We start from the raw sequence: 10,259 nt of genomic DNA on the forward strand, positions 1-10,259 counted from the left end.
ATACAAAAATCAGCTCTAAATGGATCAAGAACCTAAATCTACACCCAGAGCCCATCAAACTATTAAAGGAAAACATAGGAAACACACTCCAAGAAATGGGAACAGGGAAAGACTTGTTAGAAAAGACACCAAAAGCAAAGGCAGTCAAAACCAAAGTAAACAAATGGGACTATATCAAACGAAAAAGCTTCTGTACAGCAAAGGAACCAATTAGCAAAGTGAAGAAGCAACCAACAGAATGGAAGAAAATTTTTGCACACTACACAAATGATAGAGGACTAATATCCAGGATTTACAAAGAGCTTCAGAAACCCAGGGACAGCTAAACAAAACAAAATAAAACAAAACAAAAGCTGTAAAAAAAAAAATGGGTAATGGAAATGAACATACATTTTTCAAAAGAACAGATTAAAATGGCTAACAGACATATGAAGATGCTCAGGCTCCCTAGCCATCAGAGATACAAATGAAAACCACAGTGAGGTACCACCTAACTCCAGTCAGATTGGCCTACATTCAGAACTTAACTAACCCTTCTTCACTGTTGGTGGGAGCATAGGCTAGTAAAACCAATATGGAAAGCAGTATGGAAAGTACTTAGAGAATTGCAAATAAACCTGCCACATGACTCAGTTATCCTGCTCCTAGGAATATACCCAAAAGAAATTAAAACTACATATGAGAAGGGAATCTATAATCCTATATTTACAGCAGCACAATCTACAATAGCAAAGACATGGAAACAACCCAGATGTCCATTCAAAGAGGAATAGCTTTCCTCGTGGGTGAGTACCCGCGGGAGATGGCTGGGAGCTGGGGTAAATTCCTAGCTCTCCCCTGCCCCCGCCAGCCAAAAGCTGGCGGCAGGACAGGTCGGGTGGGTCTCAGTCTCAGGACAAGGGGCAGGCTTAACCCCCCATCGAGGTGGCACTTGTCAAGGGCGCCCCTGCCGGACAGAACCCCGCCGGGGTCTCGGCCACAGCACCCGCCGCAAGATGGGGACAGAGACCCCGGCCTTCTCCTGGCCCAGGAGCACCTAAAGCCTCCCTCCTGGGTGAGTACCTGCGGGAGATGGCTGGGAGCTGGGGTAAATTCCTAGCTCTCCCCTGCCCCCGCCAGCCAAAAGCTGGTGGCAGGACAGGTCGGGTGGGTCTCAGTCTCAGGACAAGGGGCAGGTTTAACCCCCCATCGCGGTGGCACTTGTCGGGGGCACCCCTGCCGGATGGAATCCCAGGCTTGTGGCTCTCCTTTGGGGAGCCTGTTACCTCTATCTCAAATGATGCTTAGCCCCAGTTGCTGTCTGGAAGGTGTCTCCTCTTTTAGATTTCAGATTAAATACTATTCTCTCAGCAAATTGGCCCTCCTATCTAGACAAGGCCATGTTAAAAGGCAGAGTGGAATTCAGTGCGGCTGGGGGAGGCTCTGAGCGCTGCATTTCTGCCACATTCCCAGGCTGCTTTGGACTGAATGTTTGTGGCCCTGCAAAAGTCCTGACTGAATTCAATCCGAAAGTGATGGTGGGAGGTTGTAGACACTGTGGTGAATAATGAGATCTTGAAGGGAAGATTTAATTGATGGAATTCATGCCCTTATTAAATAAAAATAAAAGCAAAACACCCAAACTCGGAAAAGTTTCCTTATCTCATCTACCATTGAGTGTATACAAAGATAGACGAATGGGCCTTAAGTAAACATCAGATCTGCCAGTATCTTGATGTTGAACTTTCCAGAACTGTGAGAAATTAAATCCTAGCATTTTTCAAGCCACACGGTACAGGCTATTCTGGGTTAGCAATTTTGCAGCTTGAATGGGCAAAGGATGCTGCCTGACCAAAGCCACATTAAAAAACAAACAAACACACAAACAAGGGAAAAGATTTACCTATTTCTTATTAGAAAGGCATATTTACCGAGAAGGAGAGACAGATCTTTCATCTGCTGGTTCATTCCCCAAATGGTAGCAACAGCCAATACTGGGCCAATCCAAAGCCAGGAGGCAGGAGCTTCTTCTAGGTTTCCTGTGTGAGTATAGGGTCCAAAGATTTGGGTCATCCTATGCTGCCTTCCTGGGCCATAAGCAGGAGTTGGATGGGAAGTGGGGCAGCTGGGACATGAACTGACGCCCATATGCAATGTCAGCACTTACATGAGGATTAGCCAGTTGAGCCATTGTGCTGGTCCCCAAAGCCACATTTTGAACAGTGAGGCCTCGGGTTCATGGAGTCCACTTCTGTCCCACCCACCATGTCTCTCCTGTGCAACTTGAGAAGAATCTTATGATTGCGCATGTGCACTCTGTCTTCTCCTGGGAACACTGAGCAAAGCCTGGACACGCTTCAAGTTGTCACAACTTGGTTAAGGCTATGATTTAAACACCCGAATAAATAGTAAGAGACACAAGCTAAAACACAGGGAATTCTTGACTACTGTAGATAGTTAGTAGATAAATAGTAGCAATGGTGTTTTAAATTTTTTTATTTATTCATTTGAGAGACAGGGAGACAAACAGAAAGCTCCTATCTGCTCATTCACTTTCCAGATGTCTACAAGGGCTGGGCTGAAGCCAGGAACCAGGAACTCAATCCAGGTCTTCCACATAGTTGGCAGGAACTCAATGTCTTGAGGCATCAGCAGTGCCTCCCAGCATCTAGATTATCAGTTCTCTGATGACAGGCACAGATGTCTTCATTGTTAGGCAATGCCTGCCCCAGAAATCAAAGATGTATCAATGGGTTGATTAGTGATTAAGTGTTGCCCTCCAGAGCACTGGTCAGAAAACTTGTCGCAGACACAGAGACAACACTGCTGCCTCAAAGGAGCCACAAAATGCCCTTGGGAATGATATCCAAGGGTGACTCCACTCTGGGCTGCCACAACACCAAGGACAGAACTGGCAAGGCCACTCATGTCTGCTGATTCTCCTGCCTTTGCCAAGACTGGTCAGCCTTGGTCATGTCCCTCCTCCTTTCTGAGAACTGGAAAATATGACCAGCTACACATGCAGGCAGGTGACTGCCTTTCCTTTTGGTGGGTTGGTCTTAGGCAAAACGCCTACATGTGTGACAAAGAAATAGCAGAAGGCCAAATGGAGAGCCGTGGTACCAGGGTGGTCAGGGTGCAGGTAAAGGGGCATTTGGATCTGCTGTGGACAGCATTGAAGGAAATTTCCTAAGTTGGAAACCACGGACAAAAAGTATGATTAACTGAAACTTCGCTCATCATAACTAAACTTTGGGAACAGATTAAATGCCATTTAGTAATAGAATGGATCAATGAAGCTGCACATATGGAGGTGTGCACACACACATGCACCTGTACACATACCACACATACCCAGTGCAATCCAAAGGAACTAGAAATACACATAATAAGAGCCTAGATGGAACCCAACCCTTGGGTAACCAGGGAAAAATAACAATTCAGCAAAAAAATTTGTCTTACAGGCCTGCAAGATGAAACCTGAGGATCTGTCTGGGACAGTCACCACACATAGCTAGAACAACAGCACATGTGCATATGTGTGATTTTTTTAAAAAAGATTTATTTATTTTTATTGGAAAGGCAGATATACAGAGAGGAGAAGGAGAGAGAGAGGAAGATCTTCTGTCCAATGGTTCACTGCCCAAGAGGCCACAACAGCTAGAGCTGAACCAATCTGAAGCCAGGAGCCAGGAGCTCTTCCAGGTTTACCACATGGGTGCAGGGTCCCAATGCTTTGGGCCTTCCTTGACTACTCTCCCAGGCCACAAGCAGGGAGCTGGATGGGAAGTGGGTCCGCTGGGATTAGAAGCGGCAACCATATGGGATCCTGGCTCATGCAAGACGAGGTCTTTAACCACCATGCTACCATGCAGGGTCCCATATATGTGATTTTAATACTGGCATCCCGAGACCAGAAAGAACATGAATCTAATTATCAGAACACACGATTATGTCAAAGCATTTTTTCTTTTTTAGTTGTTTTAAAGATTTACTTTATTTATTTGAAAGGCAGAGTTAGAGTAGGATAAAGATGAAGAAAGGTCTTCTACTGGTTGGTTCACACCTCAGATGGCTACAATGGCCAGGGCTGCGTCGGGCTAAAGCCAGGAACTAGGTTTGTCTTCCAGGCCTCCCACATGGGTATGGTATAAGAGCCAAGCACTTGGGCTATCCTCGGCAGCTTTCCCAGGTACATTAGTGGGAGTGCTCAGAAGTGGAGTAGCTGGCACTCAAACTGGCACCCAGATGGGATGCTGGCAATAAACGCAGTGGCTTAACACACTACACCACACCACTGGCCCCCAAGCATTTTCCTAAGCTCCACCTGCATGGGGTCAATTCCTTTTCTTCCCACGTATTCATTTTGCTAACATAAAAGATATCCACTCTGTCCAGGAAGTCCTGGCTGTGAAAATGATTCCCCTAAGGGCTCCTTGTTTTCTGCAGGTAAGTTACTTTGTATGAGAACTCCTAGCAGGGATTTTCATTTCCACCAAGAGGGAGACCCACACCTAAGTAGGTAACAGAAGCATTAAAAAATGTCCAAAAATGTTTGTTAAGCTCTTAAAAAGTGACTTGTTGAGCTTACATCAAGCCAATCTTAGTTTGCAGAACAGGAAACAGGCATATATAGGGGCCCAGACAGACCTGTTTAAAACAGAGTCATGAAAATAGAAGCTTTGGGCCCAGTACAGTATCCTAGTGGTTAAAGTTCTCACCTTGCACGCCCCAGGATCCTATATGGGCACCAATTCTAATGGCTTTTCACTTCCCATACAGCTCCCTGCTTGTGGTCTGGAAAAGCAGTCGAGGATGGCCTTGGGATCCTGCAGCCATGTAAGAGACCTGGAAGAAGCTCCTGGCTCCTGATTTGAATTGGTTCAGCTCCAGCTGTCGTGGCTACTTGGGGGAATGAAACAGCATATGGAAGATCTTTCTCTCTGTATCTCCTCTTCTCTGTGTATCTGCCTTTCCGATAAAAAAATGAATCTTTAAAACAAAACTTAGCTATTTAGAAAAAAAATAGAAGCCTTGGGGAGCTGTGCATGATGCAATTAGAGGCAACGTTTAGTTTTTCTGGGCACTTTCCTGTACAGTCTGCTTAGAAGGGTATATCCCATATTTACAAAAGCAGCAAAGTGATTTCTACATAAAATAATGTAACACCTATTGCTAGTCTCCTTCCAAAATACATTGCTGGTTCTAAGATGCCATGCTAAGATGTCCATAAGACTCATTGATTGATGCTTTGGAAAGAAGACCACAGAGTCCTAAGGGAGAGGAAGGACTCCCGTGGCCTTGTCTCTTCTTCACACCCGGATGGTGTCCACTCTTCATTTCTCTACACCAGGTTTGATGATCTCTGACTTGTCTTTCCTCCCGTGCTTCCCCCAAGTCTGATCCTACACCTACGTTCTCGGCCTACAATTCCATCATCTCATCACCTGAGCAAATTGTTCTTTGATGTTCCTTTTTTTTCCCACCTGCTCCTTCTATGGAAGATCTTCTGTCCAATGATTCACTCCCAAGTGACCACAAGGGCCGGTGCTGTGCCAATCCAAAGCCAGGAGCCAGGAAACTCCTCCAGGTCTCCCTCATGGGCGCAGGGTCCCAAGGCCTTGGGCCATCCTTGACTGCTCTCCCAGGCCACAAGTAGGGAGCTGGATGGAAAGTGGAGATGCCAGGATTAGAATCAGTGCTCATATGGGATCCTGGTGCATTCAGTGTGAGGACTTTAGCTTCTAGGCCACCGTGCCAGGCCCTCCTTCTATCTCTCTTAGACTTACCATCGCCTTCCATGTCTACAGGTGTTGCCTTAGCTCTGACAGCTTATTTAAGCTCAGCTGGCTTTGCCCCCACTTGCTCTATTTCCCTTCCCACAGTCAGTATGACGTGACCAGACCGTCACTTCTGAAATCTCCCGATGTCTTCACTGCACTGTCTGTATTCTTTTCAGTCCCAAAGATATCATACCCATTTGCCCAGTACCCAGTCCATGGTCTCTACTCAACCATTGCTTCCATTCAAAATTCCTCCCAGGCTGCAGATAGATTCTCCCAGGCAGAAGACAAATACCTATACATATACTTGCATCACACCCTATAATTCCTAATCAAAGTACTTATCACATTAACTTATAATTACCTGTTGATTTGCCTAACTTTCCCACAAGGATCGATTAGGGTAAGAATTGCATCAATTCACTGCTGTATCCCAGCACTTTGCACAATTCATACACTTAACAGTCATGGAGCCAACATGCTATAGACATAATTCATTTCCATTCAAAGGTGTTTCCCATCCTTCTCCTGGGTGATATTATATCTGATGTAGTCACTAGAACCACAGTGTCTTTCGCCTTCCCAAAGGGAGTTAATCTGAAAAGACAAAATCCTGCAAGAGCTAGGGAGGACTGAGCATTTCCAATTTTTACAGAGCCAATCGTTTAATTTGCTTTGGGTCAGTCTCCACCCAGACTTCTCATTATAGGAGATAACAAGCCCCTTGTTGTTATGGCTGCTTGAAGCACAGCTTCCTGTGACTTGAGGCCAAAATCCTCCTAAGCAAGAAAGACTTAACCAATGACTCAGTCCACTACCATGAACAAGCTGCCTCCCCCAGAATCTTGTCCAAATCTTTTTTAAATATTTATTTTGTTGGGCCCGGTGGCGTGGTTTAGCAGCTAAGGTCCTTACCTTGAATGCACCAGGATCCCATATGGAAGCCTTCTAATCCCAGCATCTCCACTTCCTATCCAGTTCCCTGTTTGTGGCCTCTGGGAGTGCAGTCAAGGACGGCCCAAAGCCTTGGCACCCTGCACCCACGTGGGAGACCTGGAGGAAGTTCCTGGCCCCTGGCTTCGGATTGGCACAGCACCGGTCATTGCAGTCACTTGGGGAGTGAATCATAGGACAGAAGATCTTCCTCTCTGTCTCTCCTCCTCCTCTCTGTATATCTGCCTACAAAAATAAATAAATATTAAAAAAATCAACTGAGCATATTCAAATGATGAAAAGATCCAGAAGATCAGTCACACTTCTCACAATTTCCCAGAATAAAACATTAATCAGGAAAACTTGATCTTAATCCAATGCCCCCAATTATTTAAAACAACACAGATCAATAGTTCCTATTGTCACCTGCAGACCGGTTGGCTAAAACAACAAGCAGGGCTAGCATTGCGGTATTATGGGCAAAATTGCTGCATTCCATATAGGTGCTGGTTCAGGTACCAGCTACTCCACTTCTGATCCAACTCTCTGCTAATGGCCTGAACAAAGCAGCAGAGAATGGCTCAAGTGTTTGGGACTCTGCCATCTACATGGGAGAACTGAATGAAGCTCCTGTGGTCTGGCACAGTCCAGGCTGTTATATTCTCTGAACAGTTAACCAACAAGTACAAGATATCTCTGCCACACTTTCAAATAAATACTTCTTTTTAAAAATTACTTTTAAAAAAGGTTTTTTTAAATTTGGAAGACAAATTTATAGAATGAAGGAGAAAGAGAAAGGTTTTCCATCTACTGTTTCACTCCTCAAATGGTCTCAATGCCAGAACTGAGCTGATCTGAAGCTAGCAGCTTCTTTTGGGTGTCCCCTTTGAGTACATGCAGGGGCCCCCAAATTCAAGCCATCCCCTGCTGCTTTCCAGACCATAAGCAGGAACAGCTGGAACACGAACTGGCACCTATATATGATGCTGGGCTGCAAGCGAAGGATTATTATGCCATGGGGCGATAGTTTAATGGCTAAATCCTTACCTTGCAAGCAATGGGATTCCATGTGGGCATCTGTTTGGGTATCGGCTGCTCCATCTCCCTTCCAGCTCCCTGCTTATAGCTGGTAAGCAGCAGCAGAGGATGGCCCAAAGCCTTGGGATCCTGCACAAACACGCAAGCTCCTGGCTCCTGGCTTCAGATTGGTTCAGCTTCTGTGGTAGTGGCCACTTAGGGAGTAAGCCACAGTAACACCAGATAGATCTTTCTCTCTGTCTCTCCTCTGTAAATTTTCCTTTCCAATAAAAAATATTTTTAATTATCTTTTAATTAATGCCATCTTCCATAAACTTTCTGAACTATCCTGTATGAAAGGGATTTTATTTACCTTCTAGTTAATTTCAGAAGTTGCTGTCCAGAACATCCTATTCGTGAGTGCTCTGGTTACATGTATGGTCATGGTCCATGTAGCCTGCAAAGAAAGGACAGCAATTACCAGGCTCCCCATCCAAAGCAGCTGCTTTGACTTCAGCAAAAACAAATGGGCTCAAGGTTACATATCACAGGATCTCATTCCTATGAGCTCTCAGGGAAAAAGAAAAACAAACAAACAAAAAACTTCAAATGACTGAGGACAGAGCCCTGTCTGCTAGGGGCAAAGCGGCAGCAGGAGGAAGAGCTGGACTCCAGCAGCCTAGAATCCTTTGATGGGCTGAAGTCCATAAACTGTACAAACAGGTGAACAGCCTGTTTATTCAAGAAATGAAACAAACTAATGGGCCTTACTCAAGATGACAGTGTATTTCTCAGACAACAGCAGTTCCCAGGGCTGGGGTTTGTGGAGAAGATGCAGGAATCTGAGGACAGACAGACAGATGGACAGGCATCTCAGCTCAATTGTTCTGAGTGCCTCTTCCTTGCTTTCATTTTTCCGGAGTTGTTAGCTAAAGGTTAGCCTTACGTACTTGGGAAGGCTTCCTCCTCCTCCCAAGTGTGAAATTATTTCAATTAACCAATTTACTGCCATTAACTCTTCTTATTGACCAGCAATTTCCACCGCTTCTCCTACAAGATTCTCAACACCTCCGTTAACTTTCAGATTGAACTTGACTTTTTCAGTGACCTCATTCACCAGAAATGCTCAAAGAAGCATCTAGGAGCCATCTGGGGAGTGAGCTGCTGGATGGAAGACCTTTTTCTTGTCTCTCCTTCTCTCTGTAAATTCGCCTCTCCAACAGAAATAAATAAATCTTAAAAGCAAAGCCTATCAGTTGCCAACGCCTAAGAGTAGCCAGGAGCTAGGAAAGGCTTTTCCCATGTGCACACCCACCCCCACTCCTTGGCTAGAGTTTCTAGAGAGAACTCAAGATCAACCTGTACATTTTCTAGGAGCAATTTCAAAAAAGTAAGTGAGGCAGGTAAAATCTTAACACTATACATATTTGATTTAGCCCACTCTATCAAAATCTTGCATTTGAATGTTTAATATTAGCTATTCATGAGCTACTCAGCATTCTCCCTTTCACACCACATCAGTTCATTTCTCGTTGAAGGGACATATCCTTTCAGACTCAGCCTGTTCTGTGAGATGGGATAGGTCTACAGGGTTCCTTGTTGGAGCCCAGCATAAACAGTCTCACTCTTTGGACTTTGCTATTTGGACATCTGCCTATAACTCAGTCATTGGTCAACGCACACTGGCATGTGTATTGCACACCAATCCCTGTACTAGATCTACAAATGTGAACAGAGGGCACTGATCCTTACACTGTTTATGGGCTGAGAGACAACCAGGGAAGACTCACAAAACAGATGCTGGATGTCATGAGCAACTCAACGGGGAAGGAAACTACCAGAGGAACAGTTTTAGAAGTGGCCCTGAGTCACTTTCCAGGATGAGTAAGGTTAGCTCAGCCAAGGGGGGTGGGTGGTGAACCTCCTAGGAATGCCCCTCAGGGAAGGAAATCCCACAGGCAAATAAGGTCAAAGCCACAGGGCTATGGTATGTCACGCTTGTTCACTTTCTCGGAACTTCCAGAGCTTTCTGAAGAAAGGTAAAGGACGCTGCTTTTAGTCGTTACCGATGGATCCAATGCCCTATCCCCTAGCCTGCTGGCTACAAGATGGCAGGTCAACCTGCTTTGTCCACAGCCCTGGCCCTGAGGGGTTCACAATGGCGGGCTGCAGTCGCTCTTCACCAGGCCTCCCCAGGCTCGCACAAAAGGCGACCAAGTCAGTCACGGCTTCTGTACTTCAAAGCGACTCACATTCCTGTAGAAAATGAGTCCCCAAGGACCCACCGCCTAGGACCGCTGTGCAGCTCAAAGAGTCTGACAGGAAAGCGCCAGGAACTAGGCAGAGGTGCCTCCTCGTGCCTGACGCGCACACGGGGCGCCTGCAGAGTGGCCGCCTCAGGGTTCGGGGCGCCACCCTGGGTGGTCTAGCTCCACGCGTGACCGCTCCACGCGCGAGTCCAGGAGGCGCCGCGCGAGGAGACGTGAGGGCGGCCCCGCAGGCCCGAGGCGCGGCCGCCCGGGTTCCCGCCGCCCGCCCGCGGGCTGC

This window comes from Ochotona curzoniae, unplaced genomic scaffold (assembly GCF_017591425.1).
Source record: "Ochotona curzoniae isolate NIBS_2020 unplaced genomic scaffold, NIBS_Ocur_1.0 contig_291, whole genome shotgun sequence".
Taxonomy (NCBI): Eukaryota; Metazoa; Chordata; class Mammalia; order Lagomorpha; family Ochotonidae; genus Ochotona; species Ochotona curzoniae.